At 38.2% G+C, this 19894-nt stretch overlaps 1 protein-coding gene across 6 annotated transcripts in view; it reads left to right on the top strand.

The window, feature by feature from the left end:
- The window catches only part of BTBD9 (BTB domain containing 9), a 414784-nt gene that overhangs the window by 169833 nt on the left and 225057 nt on the right, over positions 1–19894 (top strand). The gene's annotated exons all lie outside the window — the stretch shown is intronic.

The raw sequence follows: 19894 nt of genomic DNA, 5'->3' as shown, positions 1-19894 counted from the left end.
ATAGTATATATCCAAGTGAGATTTTGAATAGGTAATGGGATATATAAGTCTGGAGCTCAGGATAGAAGCAAGGATTAGATATTAACTTTGATAGTTACAAGCATATTGGTGGATATATAAAACCATTGGACTAGATGAGGCTGCTGATGGAGAGAGGGGGAAAGAAGGGTAGAAACTGAAGAATGGGCCCTCTGGTATTTAGAGGTCAAGAAGAGGCTGAGTCTGCAGAGAACAAAGAAGGAGCTGTTGAGACTGGAGAGAAACCTGAAGAGTGTGGCATCTTGGAAGCAAAGTATAGAAAACATTAAAAGAGAAAAAGTTGACTATACCAAATGATGCTGAAAGTAAAATAGGAGTAAAAAGGAGGACAAACCTGACCATTGGATTTGATAAAGGTAAATTGATGGTAACCTTGACAAGCCATTTCAGTGGAAAGGTGGGAATGAAGTCCCAATTGGAGTGGTTAGAAAGAATGGGGAGGGAAGAAATGGGGCAGTAACCAGAGAGGGATAGGGGGTGGGGGATGTCTTGGGAAGGTTATTTTAATATGGGAGTATTAAGGCACATTTGTATGCTAATTGGAATGATTCAGTAGAGAGGGAGAATTTTATGATATAAGAGAGAAAGGGAATAATTATAAGAACAAAGTCCTTGAATATTCAAAAAAGGGTATGATCCAACAGAGTCACTGAAAGAGAGCAGAGATACTTCTTCCATTGTAAATGGCCACAAGTCAGAGTATGGACACAAAAGTCAGATGGCAGATTTTGGGATGGAGTGGTGGTAATTTTTAATTTGCATACTTTGTAAAACAAAGAATAAGGTGAAGTCATTAGAGAATATGATATGTAGGAGGACTTGAAGTATTTATTCATAGTGAGTTGAAAAGTGAAAGTGAAAGTAGCTCAGTCTTTGCAACCCCATGAAATATTCAGCTCATGGACTTCTCCAGGCCAGAATACTGGAGTGGGTAGCTGTTCCCTTCTCCAGGGGATCTTCCCAACCCAGGGATCAAACCCAGGTGAGAGGATCTAAACAAATGCTATAGGCAACACAAATCAGTTTTTAAAAAATTCAGAACCATTCTGAACCATAAGGAAAAGAGAAGGAAGAGCCCTCACACAGCAAAGAAGGTATGACACTGTTTGCTACCAGTGATAAAACAGAATTGTTAAACTTTTATCTTTTATCTTTAGTTTTATTTTAAACTCCTTCTTTGGTAAGGAGTTTGGCCTTTAAACAGGAAAGGGAAAAAAACAAACATTTTTGAGAAGAAATTGAAGCTCAGGGTGGGTAAGAGAGTCAAAGGAAAAGCAAGGATATATCTACTGCTTTAAAATAGTTGTACACTCAGGATCTTGCTAAATTACATCCCTGGGAACTCAGAGGACTTTCAGATCTGATTTTGGAATTTTCACTCACCATGATTGCTAGCTTGATGGCTAATACTACAGGTGATTTTTTTTTTCCTCCCAACAGGAGCAATTCTATATACAAATAGCAATAGGCCTGATTTTTATCCTTGGCAAAACTCTAGAACTAGCAATTAACCTGATGGTTTATGAGCATTTAGGGAAAAATGCATAGTTCTAATAGCTAGTTTGAGTTGTGTAAAAATAAGTCATTCCCAACTAAATGGATTTTCTGATAGAGTTTGTAAGAAAATCAGGGTAGGCTATAAAAAACAGTGTATCTGGAGTTCGGCAAAATTTTGGTGGTGTTTTTATGACATTTTTTAGATAAAACAAAGGATGAGTTAACATTTAAGACCATATTTGTGCAAGGCACTTGATAAAAGGGTGCAATTACATTCAGAGTGCTGGCTTCTGAATCAGTGACCCCCACTTGATGCTGGTTTCTGGTGACAGAAATATCACAGGATTCTGCTCTAAGCTTTGTCCTTAATAAAGGTCTTCAGAAACCTAGATGGAAACACAGTGGACTCGCGGAGAGGACTCATGCAGTAGATGACAGAGTCAGAGGACTGTATCACCTATGACTAGATATGCTCAGCCACTAAGTCGTGACCAACTCTCTGTGTGGCTCCCCTGTCCATGGGATTCTTCAGGCAAGAAGAGTGCGTTGTCATTTCCTTCTCCCCAGGATCTTCCCAACCCAGGGGTCAAACCCAGGTCTCCTGCATTGGAGGCAGATTCTTTCCTGACTGAGCTATGAGGAATTTGTGTTATTTAAGTCATATAGTAAGCATTCGTCAATTCATTCATTTATTGGTAATTGTTGAGATCTTTGTGTCAAATATTTCTCTTGGTGGTAGAAATACATGGGAAAGCAAAGAGAAGTGAGTCATAGCTTTCAAAGAGCTTCAGTTTAGTTCAGTTGCTCAGTTCAGTGTCTTGACTCTGCTACCCCATGGAATGTGCTTTAAATGTGTTAATAAAGCAGGTTTTAACACACAGGAGCATACAGAAGTTTGGGGCCTAAGGAAGGGCGTGTCAGTTCAACGAAGGGCTGTTCCAGGCTGTGTAGAAGAGCTGTCACTTCAAGTTCCTCCACCCCTTTTTAGTCCTCTATAGAAGTACCTCTTGGTAGTTAAATATCAGAAATTTATCTCAGCGATTTTTGCAACCCCATCTTTCCTTTTCTGCCCATCCTCACCTCCTCTACCCTCACCAAAGCACCCTTCCTAGAGCCTCTAACCTTGAGAGCAACTGTGCTTTGTTTCTCACACCTTTGAAGAGAGCTAGTTACTTCTTTTTATGCAAATATGGAAAAGTACCTTCACTTATGCAAATATTGAACATTAGCACTTCCTAGTGCCTAGGAGCAGCATTCCCTCAAAGTTACATTCACTCTTCTGGAGTAACAAGCTATGAAGGTTAAGTGGACAGGAACAGTTTAATCTTGTAATAAAATAAAACTTACTCTAGTTAATGCAAAACACGCATTAGTTATAACAACATACCTTATCATTACTGTGTTGCATTGTAATTAGTCAAATAGAGAGTGGTTGACCTAAGAGAATGCAATTAGCATTTCTTTTATACAGAAAAGTAGGTCTTTGTGGGTTTTCTCTTCTTTCTGTTAGTTTTCTGTACCTACAATTATCTTTACTGTTGACAGTTTTTCTTGAGACCAGTATAATGTAATCTTTTTGTACACTCATAAACACGCACACAAATACTTTGACACAAAGGTTAGAAAAACAAAGTTTTGGTGCTGCTAGCAGTCTAGAATTCCCTCTGCTCACTTCTAGAGAGTGTACTCTGCTTGGACAGTCCGTGCATGTATGAGTGTTCTTGCTTTCCTAGTGTGCACTTCTCCCAACTCTGACTGTACACTAATAATTTAGGGAGCTTTTACAAACTTCTGATGTCTAGATCTTACCACCTCCCACCTCACTGAGAGTCTGACTAAATTGGCGGGGGGGTTGTGGGGGGGGCTGCCATCAGTATTTTTTTCACAGTTCTTCAGGTAATTTTAATATGCAGCTCGAGCTGAGCATCAACTGTGCATAAAGGTACAGTGTTCCAGGAGCATCATTGTGAACTTCGTGGGGCTGCTGTAGAGAGGGCATGCTAGGCTAGCCTGGTGGGTGTAGGAGGCAAAGAGGAGAGAGACTTCACCCAGCAATCTGGGAATACCAGGAACTGTGACATTAAGGGAGTGCTGCCTAGTTCAGGCATTGTACCACATCTGACATTTTTCATTATTTACTGCTACACCTGGAAATAGGCTTGTAGCAGCTTCAGAAAACTCCTTCCAGAGGTCCATCCTGACCCTGCTTTTATAAAGTCACCATGAATAATACTAGATACAGCTTCTGGTTTGGACTTGCCATTAAATACAATGTGATTGCAAGGAGCAGTCTGGAATTCCTTCTCGCATTCACCAGCTTGGGTATACCTTTCACGTAGAATCTCAGAGCTTAGAAGAAGCTTGAAGGGATGATAAGTCATCCTCATTTTTAGAAGAAAGAGTGAAACCTCTAGAAATTTAGTGTACTGCCTAATGTCATACTAATGTTGCGTTAGAATGAAAATGAAAACCCACTTCTCTTGCTGCAGGTTCATTGCTTTTTCTATACATCATGTTGTCTTCTAGTATATACCTTTGAATATTTCCAGTAGAAAATATCTCTATATCTTGAAGATGGATTAACCTTTTGTAACTCATTCTGATTCAAGCCCAGGAGGATGGGAAACCTATCTAATACTTGTGGTCCATAATTGACAGAAAATTTACAATGAGCTGGAACTTTGTCATTGAACCAATTGTTGGGCAATATTACATTTTTTTCCTGTATTGCAGAGAATTTCTCAACTGCTTCAGAATTTCTTGCTTATAAACTGAACAGTATGACCTTGTGGGATGAATTTTGAATGGACTATGCCATCTGCTTGCTGATGCCTGAAGTTCCTTTAAAGGAGTCAAAGATTTTCATTCCACAATTAGAAGTAAAAGCCTTAAAATGCAAATGCCTTTGAGACATAATCCATTGAAATTCATTCACTCATTCACAAGTCAATCAGTGAGTATAAAAATAATACTAATGGCTCTCACTTACTTAGTTCCTCTGAAGTGTCTAGCTCCTAGATGCTTTGCATACTCAACATCAGTAATTTATACAAAAAGTTGTGTTATTTTCCTGTAAGGGAACCAAGCTTCTAAAAGATCAAGTAACTTGTCCAAGGTCTTGCAGCCAGTAAATGAAAGTGCTGAACACGGCATAGACCCTGTCATGAACAATTGAAAAATATATTCATTTACTCATCTTAGATGTATAAGCCAACAGGTCTGGATTAAATTTTTAAGATTCCAAAAACATTCTTTTAACCCTTTTATTACCAGATTTATACTTTCTTATTATATGATTAAATACAGAATCCAAATACTAATTTTTATCCTTTGATTTCAAGTATTCTAAGTGTTGTTAACCAGGTTGGCTTTAATTGTCAAAATGAACATGGGGAGTTAATGTATGATGACTTGTTTGGCATTAGTGTGTGTGTCCTTTGGTCATCTTCTGGTAATTGACAAAAGAAATAATGGATTTTGATAAAATTACTTAAACTCCTAAAGGATATCAAGGCATATTTATGCCTAGAAAACCCTATGTAAAATAATTAGGTGGGCAAGTCATGATGTCTTAGAAAGGTTTGCATATGAGTATTATCATCTTAAATGCATTTTTTTAAAACTGAAGCTCTAGTCTTAGAATATTGAATCCCTATTCAACAAGGGATAGTAGTGCCACATTCTTATTTCATTTAGAACATGTGTTCTTAGCAATAACAGGCGCAATATTCACTTTTTAGAAGAAATATTTTGTGATGGCTCTTACCATCTTGAAATAAAATTTTTAGAAAACATAACCTACCCACATAAAAAAATTTTAACCAATATTAATATAAACATACCCTACCCACATAAAAAAGTTTTAACCAATGTTAATATAAACCCAGCTGTTTTTTTAGTGGAATTTAATAGGTTGATTCCAAAGTTAATAAAGTAATATAAAGAGTCAAAAATAACCAAGTCACCTATGAAGGAGATCAGGGTGGAAAAACTTGCTTTACTAACAGTCATATCACGAAGGGGCATATGAGTGGTTTCTGGGATGCTGGATAGGGGTTGTTTTACAGCTGTCTTCTGGAAGATAAAAGTACTCCCGCCAATTTCTAGAATGCCTTCTAGAGTGGTACCAACCCCCGCTGAAAACCTCTGATTTAGAAAATTAACTTGATGGGAAGGTTTTACAGCTGTATTTTATAGTACTGGTGTTTTCTTTAACCAATTGAGTTGTTTCTTAGTTAGTTATTGTAAGTCCCTCAGACCGCATTCTGAGACCATTGCCTCCGATCCCTAATAGAAACTGAGAGCAACTGATCATTATTTTCAGAGGCAAACATGCATATTTTGGGCCAACCTTTTCTGTATCTTAATATTTGTACTTTATTTCTTTTGCGTTTTGGACATAATCTGCACCTGCTATAATGAACTTAATTATTTATTCCGTTGGGAATTTAGCTTTAGTCAGACCTTCTAGCATCTAGCTAATGCCTTACTGTTTGGTGTCAACTCTGAATTCAGTGGAGTCTACTTGTCTTCCATTTACGTGGTCATGATGCAAATGTTGAACATGTAAAATTTTATAACTGACCATATTACTATGAACCGCTTAAATCCTTTGCCTCCATCCTGAGGCCAACATACAGAAGCAGACATCTTTGAGGTGGACTGTCCTATCTATAATGCTGCTAGGAGATACGTGTGTGTGTGTGTGTGTGTGTGTGTGTGTGTGTGTGTATTGTTAAAGAGATAACAATAAAGTTTAAAAACAAGATATATGTTCAAAACTGAGTGAATAATCTTGCAATCTAAATAATCCTTTATGACATAATAAAAGGAAATAGTAATCTTAAAACTTCTTTCATTGATCTTATCACTGCTTTACTATATTCAACAGTTATAAGATCTTTTTAAAATTTTGTGCTTTTCTTGTGTAACATTTTCTTAAACCTTTTCCTGTAGGGGTCACTGGTACCAGTTCTAATGGTTGCATGGTACTCCCATCTTTTTGATAAAACCCTACTGTTGACCTCTTGGTAATTTTGGATTTAACAAGTCAGAAGCGTTCACAAAGACCTGTGATTCAGGAATTTTTCTGAGACTGAGTTTGGGTCCCCGCTAGTGTTGTTTCACAGGCGACCAGGGAGCTTCTAGCTGGTGAGTGAGCAGAGTCCTCCTCCCAACATTGCACTGGCGTGCCACCTGTTTTCTTCTGATCCTCTTGTGCAGGGTTGCTCTTATAAAGTGATTAAAGAAAAAAGCCCTCAGAGAGTCATATAAGTTTCTGGATATTGTCAGCCTAGTTATGGTGTGGAATCATGTTCATCTTAGTGGCAAAACTGGTAGTATTAGTCTTAAAATAGTCTTAAAATAGTTATCTTCTACTTATAGAATAATTAAAAACTTAGAAAGATTAGTTTTTTTCCCCACATTTTGCTGGGGAAATGAGATGTTGTCAGTGGTTTTTCAGAATGTGTAAACTTATGAATATCTTAGGATGAAGCAATTTTTACTATTTCGATTCTACTGTGATTTATTTATATTCCCTTATTGTTGGGTATTTAGTTTATAGAGAAGGAAAATTGCTTTGAGCATCTTGAAAAGTGTTCAAATGTTTTCTCTTAATATTTTCTAAGCCAGTATTTTGGAGTCTTCCAAAATAAGCATTTTCTCTCCTTTGCTGAACTAGATCATTCTCTTTATTATTTTAATCACCATTAATTTGAAATTTCAGACCAAGTAAAAGGGACTAATCAGGGGGTCTCATAAATGTGAAGCATTTCCCAATTATAAGCACTTCCTTTTTTGGTAACAGTTTTATTGAGATGTAATTCACATACCATACAACTCACCCATTTAAAGTGTACAATTCATTGATTTAAATAAATTCACAGAGTTGTGCAGCCATCACCACAGTTAATTTTAGAACATTTTCATTGTCCCTCAAAGAACCATATGCTCTTTAGCTGTCTTCTTCCCCATTTTTGCATCCCTTCCGGCTTTAGGCACCACTAATTTTGTTTCTAAAGCTTTGCCTATCCTGAATGTTTTATATAAATGGAATCATAAAATATGTGTTATTTTGGGATTGACTTCTTTCACTTAGCATAACTTTTTCAAGGTTCATCCATATTGTACATGATACATGTATGAATAGTACTTGATTCCTTTTTATGGTCAAAGAATATTCCATTATATAGTTAAACATACAGCCACATTTTGTCTACATATTCATCATTTGAAAGTAGAATTCTTTAAGAACTTGAAATCCCTAGAATTGACCAGTAATTACTTGGTAATAAGAATGGATATGGGAAGCTTTGTCCATAACAAGCCTCCAACAAGAGTAATCAATAAATGGAAAGGGTGTCCTGACCATTTTCTGTAGCCCTTCTTGGAATAGAGATTGCAGGTAAAAATTAAATCTACTCAGAACCCATCCCAAACAGAATCCCTCTTGGGCCATCAGGATGGTGGGAGGGAGGGGAGAGAACATGGGGCTTTATCATGTTGGAACTCAACCAGGTATAATCTCAGTAGATCTTAAATAAAAGGCAGGGTCACCACCTAAAAATATTATGAAATACATATATTAAAAGGGTAACAGGATTTCGTTGTTTAGTCGCTATGTTGTGTCTGGCTCTTTTGCAACCCCGTGGACTGTAGCTCGCCAGGCTCTTCTGTCCATGGGATTTTCCAGGCAAGAATACTGGAGTAGGTTGCCATTTCTTTCCCCAGGGGATCTTCCCAACCCATGAATAGAACACACGTTTCCTGCTTGGCAGGTGGATTCTTCTTTACCACTGAGCCACCAGGGAAGTCCTAACAGTAGTTTTAAATAAATGTAAATAGATAAATGTCTGTCTTCTTCCCACTCTTTTCCCTACTGGTCTTTAGGGGTGGGAGTGGGAGGTGTTAGGAGTGATGGAGATGGAGAAGAGAAAAGGACCAAAATACACTTGGGAAGATAAGTCCAGACTGTCTGATTTATATGTGGATAGTCTTATATACAATTAGGCCAATTTCTGCATCTGGGCCTTAACATATTTACATGGTAGTTGTGCAACCCTGAACATATTTCTCCCTATACTTAGAGTCAGAAAGAGTGATTTTGTGTAATTTATTTCCCTTGGAAGGCTCATCTCATACCAACACTTTTGTTTCATCAAGATCCTTTATATTTTTCCCTTAAATTTTCAGTGCAGTTAAATCTGACTCTTTATGGGCCATAAGCAAAGACATAAATGATAATAGAAAAAAACATCCTTCAATTATAGCAGGCAAGAGTTCTAGGGTACGTTGTTCAGCTGCTTTCTTTTCCCATGGTAGAAAGCTGATAAATGTCTTAAAAGGCTTTCCATTTTTTTCATCTTCCCCTGTGGGGGAAAAAACGTAAGCTGTGATGATCAGTTACCCAAAACAAATGTTACTCATTGTGGGAAAATGAAAAAGTCAACTAAAACTAATATTTGCATACTTATTTATTCAACAGATGTTTGAATACCACTTATTTGTCAATACCTTTCAGATGCTCAGGGACAAAGACAAAGTTTTACCCTCAAAGAGGTTCCATTCTTTGCAGACTGTATAGATTAAAAACCAATCAATCTTTACATTTCAATGAGATACATACAACAAGAGTGTCCCAGGCAGTGTGAGAGACCAGAGGGGATGCCTAACTCAGCTCGGTGAGGCTAACTCAGACACTGCCTCCTAGGAGCTGCCCTTATGTAGAGATGAGGTGCTTGATCAAAGGGCAGAACCTGGGTGTTACAGAGTAACAGGGGGTGAGAGAACATGGCTCCTAAGTCTTGGGCAGACCAGTTATTTGATACCGTTTCAGAAATAAATTGTTTAATGGTACTTTAGAGATGCTGAGGGATATGGAGGAAAAGGGCTTAGTTCTCTAGTGACAAGGTCCTAGGTTGCAGAGGCTCCCTCCACCCCCACCCCCTCCACCTAGCAACGTACTAAGTCCTATAAAGGCGCAGACCTTTCTTAAATGGCAGTTCAACACCTACCCATGCCACCCAGGAATCTTGACTTTTATTTCTCCTCAGTCTCCCCACATGCCAGGGTTTTCCTTCCAACCTCATGTATTACTTGGTACTTTGGAATTCTGTTCAGCGTAGTTTCCTCCGTCTCTTTACATTCCTAGCAATGTTTTGTTGCTGTTCAGTTTTAAGTCGTGCCTGACTCTTTGTGACCCCATGAACTCCAGCACACCACACTTCCCTGTCCTTCACTATCTGCCGGAGCTTGCTCAAACTCTTGTCCGTTGAGTCAGTGATGCCATCCAACCATTTTACCCTCTGTCACCCCTCCACCTCTTGCCTTCCATCTTTGTAGCGATGTTTAGCTTTCAGCAATGTTTCATATAGTCAATCTCAGGGCTTCCCAGGAGGCACAGTGGTAAAAAATCCACCTGCCAATGCAGGAGATGCAAGAGATGTGGGTTTGATTCCTGGATCGGGAAGATCCCCTAGAATAGGAAATGGCAACTTGCTCCAGTATTCTTGCCTGGAAAATTCCATGGACGGAGGAGCCTGGGGGGCTACAGTTCATGGGGTCTCAAAGAGTCGGACATGTTTGAGCAATAGAATACAGGACACACACAGTCAATCTCTGTTCTGATAGTGCTTTAGAGGCTTTGCTAGGGGTGTTTGAACTTGTTCCTGAAGTCATTGAGGAGAAATTTGAAGAAATACGATCAGGAGAGGTATGCTTTTTTTATTTTTATTTTTTGAGAACTCCACTGGTAGATAGCAAGTATCAATGGACAGGTGTGAAGTTGATGAAGGCACCAAACTAAAAGCAAAAAAACCAGTGGACACTGTGATCATAGTCTAGATAAAATGGGATGAGTTTGTGGAAATGGGGATGAAAAAGATGAACTGAAAGTTGTTTAGGTGATAAATGCAGTAATACTTAGAGAATGATTGGCTAGAAATGGAGAGTAATTCTCCACCTCCTGCCTTGGGTGCTGGATCAATTTCCTGTTGCTGCTATAACAAGTTATCACAAATTTAGTGGCTCAAAAGCAGCACAGATTTATTGTCTCACAGTTTCAGAAGTCAGAAATCTGAAGTGGGTCTCACTGAGCTAAGTCACCACTACTGCATTCCTTCCTGGAGGCTCTATGGGAAAAAACTTTTTTTTTTTTGGTCTTTTTCCAGATTCTAGACTGCCCACATTCCTTGACTCATGGTCTCCTTCAAGTTCAATGCCAGCAATGGCTGGTGGATTCTTTCTTATATTATTAATCTATCCCTCTGACTCCAGATCTCTGCTTTCCTCTTCCGCACTTAAAAATCTTGTAATTACTCTTATATATAAAGTAGGTAATCAGCAGACCTACTGTATAGAACAAGGAACTCTATTAAATACTTTGTAATAACCTGTGTGGGAAAATAATCTGAAAAAGAATAGATATATATATAGCTAAATCACTTTGCTGTACACCTGAAACTAACACATTATAAATCAGTTATAACCCAATATAAAAAATGAAAAAAAAGTCTTGTAATTACATTGGTCCCATCCAGATAATCCAGAGTCATGGCCTCACCTCAAGGTCAGTTTTTGTAGCACCCTTAATTCCCTTTTGCCAGCAACGTTGTCTATTTTCAGGTTCTGGGGATTAGGACACAGACATCTTTGGCACGGGGGTCTCTGCTCTGCTTACCATAGAGTCTATGAAGATAGTGGTGCCATTGCCATGTTGAGAAAAGGAAAAATTTGGAGTGGGAGCATTGAATTGATCATTTCTATCTTGAATGTTTAGATTTTAAAGTACCTATGGAACCTTCCAGGAGATATATCCAGTGGGCAGTTGAAAGTGTGGGTCTTCATGAAACTTAGTAGTTACTAATTTCAATGTTGTTCATTTAAGGAAGCTAACTGAAGTAATGATTACAGATAAGATTGCCTGGGATAAGTACACAGAGTAAAAACAAGAGAAGGCCAGGTGGGACTCTTGAATAACACCTGTGTTTAAAGGACAAAATAAAGGAAAAGGATCATACACAGAATGGAAAGGTACAACAAAGTGGAGGAAGAAACAAGAAGAATAAAAGGAAAGAATGGTGTCACAGAAGAATGCACAGCAGTCAGCAGGACTAAAAACTATCTGAACAGATGTAGTGGCATGGTGAGGGCAGCAGGCCGTGGCAGCACACTGAGGAATAACTGGGGAGACGGAAAGTGGAGACTGATGGGAAGGGAAGGAAAGAGAAAGGGCAGTAGCCAGACAGAGGTTATAAGCTTGAGAAAAGGTTTTTTAAAATAATAATAATAATAAATGGTTGGGGGGAAATGATGAGTTCAGATCAGCAGGGCCCTGTGACTTGTATCCTTTGTTATTCAAAGAATTAGTAAAATGTATTGATAGAGCAACTATTACTTACTATTTTGAGATACCGTGAAGTACAAAAGACAGCTGTAGAAAACTAGACAATAGCTTCTGGATGACCCTGGTAATTACAGATGTCTTCCTATTCCAGATAGCAAGGAAGATATTAAAACATATCATCAAACAGTTCACTTAAAATGAGCACCTAGACAAACACTAGGCCCTGAATAGCAATGACTGTGTTTTTGCAAATGGTAAATTTTGTCAGTTGTTAAGTCTCCTTTAGTGATAGACAGGCCATGAATAAAAAGAGGAGATAATAAATGTAACACCTAAACCTTGATGAAACTTGGGGGGTATTCTGTATTGTATAAATGTTAAATATACATATTGTTGGCTTAGCAGCTACATTGATAATATTAGTTTCTTTGTCTGGTAAGTTTGTCTATGAGACAGGCATTGTGCAGAACACTACAGATATCAGATTGTTCAGTCTTCACAACAGCCCCATCAAGTAAATGCTGTAGCATTATTCCGAGTTTATGAATGGGGAACTTCTAAAAGGTCACATAGTAAGTCAGTGGGACAGAAAGACTGAATCAGCCATCAAAGGAGCTGGCTTTTAATCTGAATTCTAATAAAAAAATTCCAGTTCCAGAGCAAGTTCCAGAATAAGATGGTATACTACTCTTTTTCTTTACTTTTTTTAAAAAGAGAATGAGATTCCAGAATGCCTATACAGGAAAATGACGTGTAAAACTAAGATATCACACTGTGCACCAGTCACCGTCACATTCTCAGAAAATTATGTCCCTTTGGATTGCTGTGTTTTGACAAATGATGATCTAGAGAAGAACAAACCAGACCACTAGTTAGTTACAAAGTAACCCCCTGGGGACTTCCCTGGTGGTCCAGTGGTTAAAGGATCTGCCTTGTAGTGCTGGGGACACGGGTTTGATCCCTGGTTGGGAAACAGTGCCGCAGAGCAACGAAGCTGTCACACTGTAACGAGAATCTGTGCAGTGCCATGAACGATCCCTCACAATGCAATGAAGATCCTGTGTGCTGCAACTAAGACCCAACGCAGCCAAATAAATATTTTTTTTCTTTTTTAAAAAGCAACCCTCCTGAAAAATCCAGAATAGGGCTTACAAACTACAGGTCTAAACAGTGGAACTTTGCCTTGCCTGTACAGTAGAAAGAAATCTTAATTGGATTTCAGCTCTCAGAGATTGGAGAATTTCCCATAAAAGTACAAATCATCAGCTGCTCTTGAGAAATAGGAAGTCTTATTGACACCAGCTCCACATTTGCCCTTGGTTCGGTGGGTATAAGCGCATGGTCTTCAATATGCCCTCGTGCTCCATCCATGCAACCCATGTGGAAATCTCAGTTTGCCATTCTTACTTTAAGCCACGTGGCTGGAGAGGAGTCTATCTTTGAGGGGAAAAAGAATGCTTTCTAAAAGAGGGATGCTGTCCTCCTGGTGAGTTTAGTTAAGAAAAAAAAAAAAGTACGGGGAAGGGAAGGAGAGAGAGAGGATTGAGGAGGGAAGGTAGAAACTTAATTCAAATCAAAATAAGAGTTTGATAGGAAGATATCATTTTGTTAGGGCTAGGATTAGCAGCAGGGCTATACATTGAACAGCTCTGATTTGTATAGCCCATGGGAAAGTTGCCCCTTGGGGTTGTGCACACCCATCATATACAACTATATGCAGTGGGCTGGATTGGTGATTTCTAAGGCAATTCACAGAATTGCCAACTGAGAAGTTTTTGATATAGCTGGTTTATATATTATATATATATATATATATTTATTTATATGCTGCTGAATCCATAATACACTGTCACATAGTAGGAGGTCCTCATCCCTGCCATCAAATGACCCTTCAAATGCAGTACTTAACTGCAACACATGAGAGGCCTGTTTCCCCACAACTGTGCCAGTTGAGGATGTTTTTCAGACTTTTGGAAATTTAGCTGATGAGAGATCTTTATTTTTCTTATTGTGGTGGAGGGGAAATTGAACATATTTTTCATGTTCTGGGGAGGCTTGGCAATTCTTTTTTTTTGCAGACTCTGCTCAATTCTGTCTCCCAGTTTTCTACATGAGTTTTAGTATTTATTTTTAGAACTTCTTTGAATATTAGGAATATTAACGTGTGTATAATAGGAGCTGTAGATATTTTTTCTCAGTTTGTTATTTGGACTTTTGGTTTGCTTATGGAATTTTTTTATTATGTAGAATTTTGTTTACTTTTTATATAGTCAAATTTGCCAGTATTTTTCCTTTATACTTCTGGATTGTAGTTACATTTCTTCTCACCCAAATGTAGAGGCATTTATCTGTTTTTCCCCCCTGGTTCTTCCTGTCTTTTCATTTTTTTTAATATTTAAATCTGATTCATTAGGATTTGTACTTGTGTATGTTGTGAAGAATGTTAACTCAATGCCACTTACTAAAAAGTGAGTCTTTTCCAACTCCTGATCTGTTAGCTATACTGTATAATATACATATATTTTCATATGCAAAATTTATTTTATATTTTGGATTTTCTACTCTGTTCCATTGAGCTATTTATTCATGTGCCGATATCATATTATTTTAAAGAAGCTTTATAATACGTTTGAATATCTGCTCTTCTATTTCAAGATTTTCCTGGCTGTATTTTCTTGATTACCCTTCCAAATTCACCTGATAATCAACTTGTCTAAGTTGAGGGTTGGAGAGAGGGTGAGAAGGGTTGAGATGTTAAGAATTCGGAGTGTGCTTAGTTGCTCAGTCATGTCGGACTTTTTACTACCCTCTGGACAGTAGCGTACCAGGCTCCTCTGTCCATGGGATTTTTCAGGCAAGAATACCAGAATGGGTTGCCATTTCCTTCTCTAGGGGATCTTCTCCACACAGGGATTGAACCAGCATCTCTCCTGTGTCCTCTGCACTGCAGGTGGATTCCTTACCTGCTGAGCCATCGGGGAAGCTCAAGAATTGGGAGTAGTGGTACCCTATAATTTTGAGTCTTCATCTCTAAAAATAGAGTATGTCTTAACATTTGTTCAGGGCTCCCCAGGTGGCGCTAGTGGTAAAGAACCTGCCTGCCATTGCAGAAGACATAGGAGACGCTAGTTGAATCCCTGGGTGGGGAAGATCCCCTGGAGAAGAAAATGGCAACCCATTCCAGTATTCTTGCCTAGAGAATTACATGAACAGAGGAGTATGGCAGGCTACAGTCCATGGGGTTGCAAAAGAGAGACACGATTAAAGCAACTTAGCATGCACACATTTGTCTGCAGTAAAGTCTACTTTAGTTCCATGTTCTTTCTTACACATGTTGCTCCTCCATTTGGGCCAGGCTGAATTTGAAGAACTTAGGTGGCCAACAGTTAGGATGTAGGCGGAGAGAGGTTAACTGAAGAACTCTGCTGGGAACCATATTCATTAATCATATATGATTTCATGAAATGACCTTTTCATCATTGATTACTATTGGATCTTTAAGTTAGTCAATCAAAGACACTTTCTGAAGAACTTTCTCGTTGAAAACATTTAATTCGTAGTAGATATATGACCAGGTAACATTTTAATGTTTTCTTAGCAATTAGAAAATGAGGACTATATGTTTTTAAATCCTTTCTAGCACAATTTTTCATTTTCATGGAATACAGTGGTTCATTTTTGGGAGTGTTTCACTGATTAAATTTTTATTTTTAATTCCAAGATGAGAATATAGTTGCTTTGGACTTTATCAAGAATACAAAAATATTAAAATAAAACCATTTTTTTAAACTCATCAGTTTCATAGAGCAAAGAAAGTAACAGTGTTTGTTAATAAAAACTCATTAATGTGCTATAGCCCAGAAAATGTAATAGTTTAGCCTAAGAATTTAATAATTATGAAACTGGACTCACTATAAGGAGATAACTAGATGAATTAACCTGAGTTATGTCTTGCTTTGAGTTTTATTCTCAGGAAATCATGCATACATATAACCAGCTGTAATGTTACATATTTCAGATATAGACTTCTCATGAAATTCTTAATCAAAAAAAGTAAGCAGGATTTATGAGCATCTTTTTCTAAATTTAAGGGATGTTTTTTATATATAGTTTTTAAAAAGCCTGCTGACTATACTGTCTTATGCATTTTTTTTTTTTCAAAGTTAGCTAACTTGTATAAAACCTTTATGGACAGTTTCAGGAAAGTGATGCCATAGTATTGCAGATTAAGCTTGCTTATGGCATTAAGGTAATTCACTTTACACTATAGGCCACCAGCTCTTTTTCTATTGTATGGTTGTCTAGATATCTATTTTTCTTTAGTACCAGTACCTATAGTATTGAGAGTACCAGAAAGAATAGAATTTCATATCATTTTCCCTTTTGATACTGCTTTGGGCTGTGTGTGTGCTGAGAATGAACTGCAGATAGTAGGTGGTGGTAGAAATGCTCCTACCTTTAGCTTTAGCTTCAGTGAGAGAGCAGTAAAGACTGAAGTAATTTGGAAGTCCTATTGTCAGCAAGACTTAGGAAATAAACCTGTTGCTTCGTTTCCACATATGTCTGTCTTTATGGATTCTACACAGAAGCTGTTTTCTTTGGAGTATTTATAGCTTGTGTGTTAAATGGTTTTTCAGAAATTTTTCTTGTTAACCCAATAGGAAGACATAATGGTCCTCCATGACTGTGTCTCTTAACACAGGACAAAAATGTGAGTGCAGTTGTCTTAGAATTATTTCATCCAAGTGGAAGAAAAAAAACCAAAACTTTGGTGGGCTCATGTCCCTGTCTGTATTACAAGGCTTTGGATTCTTTAACCTTCAATGCATTGAACCTTTGAGCATTGTAATAAGTGGGCAAAGGAATAAGAGGATGTGAGAACATTAAAAAAAAAAAGTTGGAAAATGTATAGGATGTTGCATTGTCACTCAGATGACATCACTACCTTGACTACACAGAATGCGTTAGAAGAAACCGCCTTCAGAGAGAGATGTTCCTGTTGGCAGCAACATAGTTGACTCCTGTCTATGGGCTACCACAGGGAAACATGTTCACTCACTATTGAGATGTCAGAATTTTAGATCATGGTTCAAGTGTAAATAAGTAAAAAAGACTGACTTTTAGGTTATATATTAGCTTTTTTATTGGGACTCCTTTCCTGGGGTGTAAAAATCTGTTGTCTCCAAAAAGAAGACAGAAAGCAGCTTTTCTTTGATCATGCATCTGAGTGGGCCCATTCAGGTCTTTGAATGCAAGGATTCTTGAATCAATACAGATGGGTAAGCAAGCATCATGGAATTTCTTAGTCTTCTAATTGAATCTAGTTTTGATAATTATTTGCATAGTTTTTTTTTATTGAAGGATAATTGCTACACAGAATTTTGTTGTTTTCTGTCAAACCTCAACATGAATCAGCCATAGGTATACATATATCCCCTCCCTTTTGAACCTGCCTCCCATCTCCCTCCCCATCCTACCCCTCTAGGTTGATACAGAGCCCCTGTTTGAGTTTCCTGAGCCATAGATATGGTAAATTCCTGTTGGCTATCTGTTTTACATAACAGTAACGTAAGTTTCCATGTTACTCTTTCCATACATCTCACCCTCTCCTCCCCTCTCCCCATGTCCATAAGTCTGTTCTCCATGTCTTGTTTCTCCATTGCTGCCTTGTCAATAAATTCTTCAGTACCATTTTTCTAGATTCCGTATATATACCTTGGAAGATGATATTTATCTTTCTCTTCTAACTTACTTCACTCTGTATAATAGGTTCTAGGTTCATCCACCTCATCAGAACTGACTCAAATATGTTCCTTTTTATGACTGAGTAATATTCCATTGTGTGTATGTACCACAACTTCCTTATCCATTCATCTGTCGACGGACATCTAGGTTGCTTCCATGTTCTAGCTCGTGTAAATAGTGCTGCAATGAACTTGGGATACATATGTCTTTTTCAATGTTGGTTTCCTCCAGGTATATGCCTAGGAGTGGGATTGCTGGGTCATATGGTGGTTTTATTCCTAGTTTTTTAGGGAATCTCCATACTATCTTCCAGAGTGGCTGTATCAATTTACATTCCCACCAACAGTGCAAGAGCATTTCCTTTTCTCCACACTCTCTCCAGCATTTATTATTTGTAGACTTTTTGATGATGGCCATTCTGACTGGGGTGAAGTGATATCTCATTGTAGTTTTGATTTGCATTTCTCTAATACTGAACACCACCCTTATGGCAGAAAGTGAAGAGGAACTCAAAAGCCTCTTGATGAAAGTGAAAGAGGAGAGGGAAAAAGTTGGCCTAAAGCCCAACATTCAGAAAATGAAGATCATGGCATCTGGTCCCATCACTTCATGGGAAATAGATGGGGAAACAGTGGAAACAGTGTCAGACTTTATATTGGGGGCTCCAAAATCACTGCAGATGGTGATTGCAACCATGAAATTAAAAGACGATTACTCCTTGGAAGAAAAGTTATGACCAACCTAGATAGTATATTCAAAAGCAGAGACATTACTTTGCCGACTAAGGTCCATCTAGTCAAGGCTATGGTTTTTCCAGTGGTCATGTATGGATGTGAGAGTTGGACTGTGAAGAAGGCTGAGCACCGAAGAATTGATGCTTTTGAACTGTGGTGTTAGAGAAGACTCTTGAGCGTCCCTTGGACTGCAAGGAGACCAACCAGTCCATTCTGAAGGAGATCAGCCCTGGATGTTCTTTGGAAGGAATGATGCCAAAGCTGAAGCTCCAATACTTTGGCCACCTCATGCGAAGAGTTGACTCATTGGAAAAGACTCTGATACTGGGAGGGATTGGGGGCAGGAGGAGAAGGGGACGACAGAGGATGAGATGGCTGGATGGCATCACTGACTCGATGGACGTGAATCTGAGTGAACTCCGGGAGTTGGTGATGGACAGGGAGGCCTGGCGTTCTGCGATTCATGGGGTCACAAAGAGTCAGACATGACTGAGCAACTGAACTGAACTGAATACTGAACAGTGCTGAACATCTTTTCATGTGTTTGTTAGCCATCAGTATGTCTTCTTTGGAGAAATGTCTGTTTAGGTCTTTTTCCCACTCTTTGATTGGGTTGTTTGCTTTTCTGGCATTGAGTTGTATGAGCTGCTTGTATATTTTGGAAATTAATCCTTTGTCAGTTGTTTCATTTGCTGTTATTTTCTCCCATTCTGAGGGTTGTCTTTTGACCTTGCTTATAGTTTCCTTTGCTGTGGCAAAAGCTTTTAAGCTTAATCAGGTCTCACTTGTTTACTTTTGTTTTTATTTCTTTTTTTTTTCAAGAAAAACATTTATTATTCATATTTTTTGACTTATTCTCTAGATCCTTTTGGATTTTTTTTTTTGGTCTTTTCTGTTTTCCTTTTTTTCCCCGTCTGTTGTAGTTATTGATTTTATTGGCACTAAGAAATCCGATTATGCTTTTGAGCTTTTTTTTTTTTCCTCAGTCACATTTTTTTGTTCATGTCATAAACTGCCTCTACGTTGGAGATTTCTAGTTTTCCTCATTATTTTTCTTTTATCTTTTTAAAATTGTAATTATTTAAACATATTATTATTTTTCTACATTTTTTCCTTTGTTTGCTTTTCCTACTGTTCTTTTCCCCTTGCAGTTAATCTTTTCTTTTTTTTTTTAATTTTAAAATCTTTAATTCTTACATGCGTTCCCAAACATGAGCCCCCCTCCCACCTCCCTCCCCGTAACATCTCTCTGGGTCATCCCCATGCACCAGCCCCAAGCATGCTGTATCCTGCGTCAGACATAGACTGGCGATTCAATTCTTACATGATAGTATACATGTTAGAATGCCATTCTCCCAAATCATCCCACCTCTCCCTCTCCCTCTGAGTCCAAAAGTCCGTTACACACATCTGTGTCTTTTTTCCTGTCTTGCATACAGGGTCGTCATTGCCATCTTCCTAAATTCCGTATTTCCATTACTCCAGGAGGTGGGTCATAGAGGATCTTGCTTTGATTTATGTTGTCGAGTGTTCT

The sequence above is a fragment of the Ovis aries genome, chromosome 20 (genome assembly GCF_016772045.2).
Source record: "Ovis aries strain OAR_USU_Benz2616 breed Rambouillet chromosome 20, ARS-UI_Ramb_v3.0, whole genome shotgun sequence".
In the NCBI taxonomy this organism is placed as follows: Eukaryota; Metazoa; Chordata; class Mammalia; order Artiodactyla; family Bovidae; genus Ovis; species Ovis aries.
Note: the sequence above shows the minus strand (reverse complement) of the source record. Positions and strands in the feature narration are given on the sequence as shown.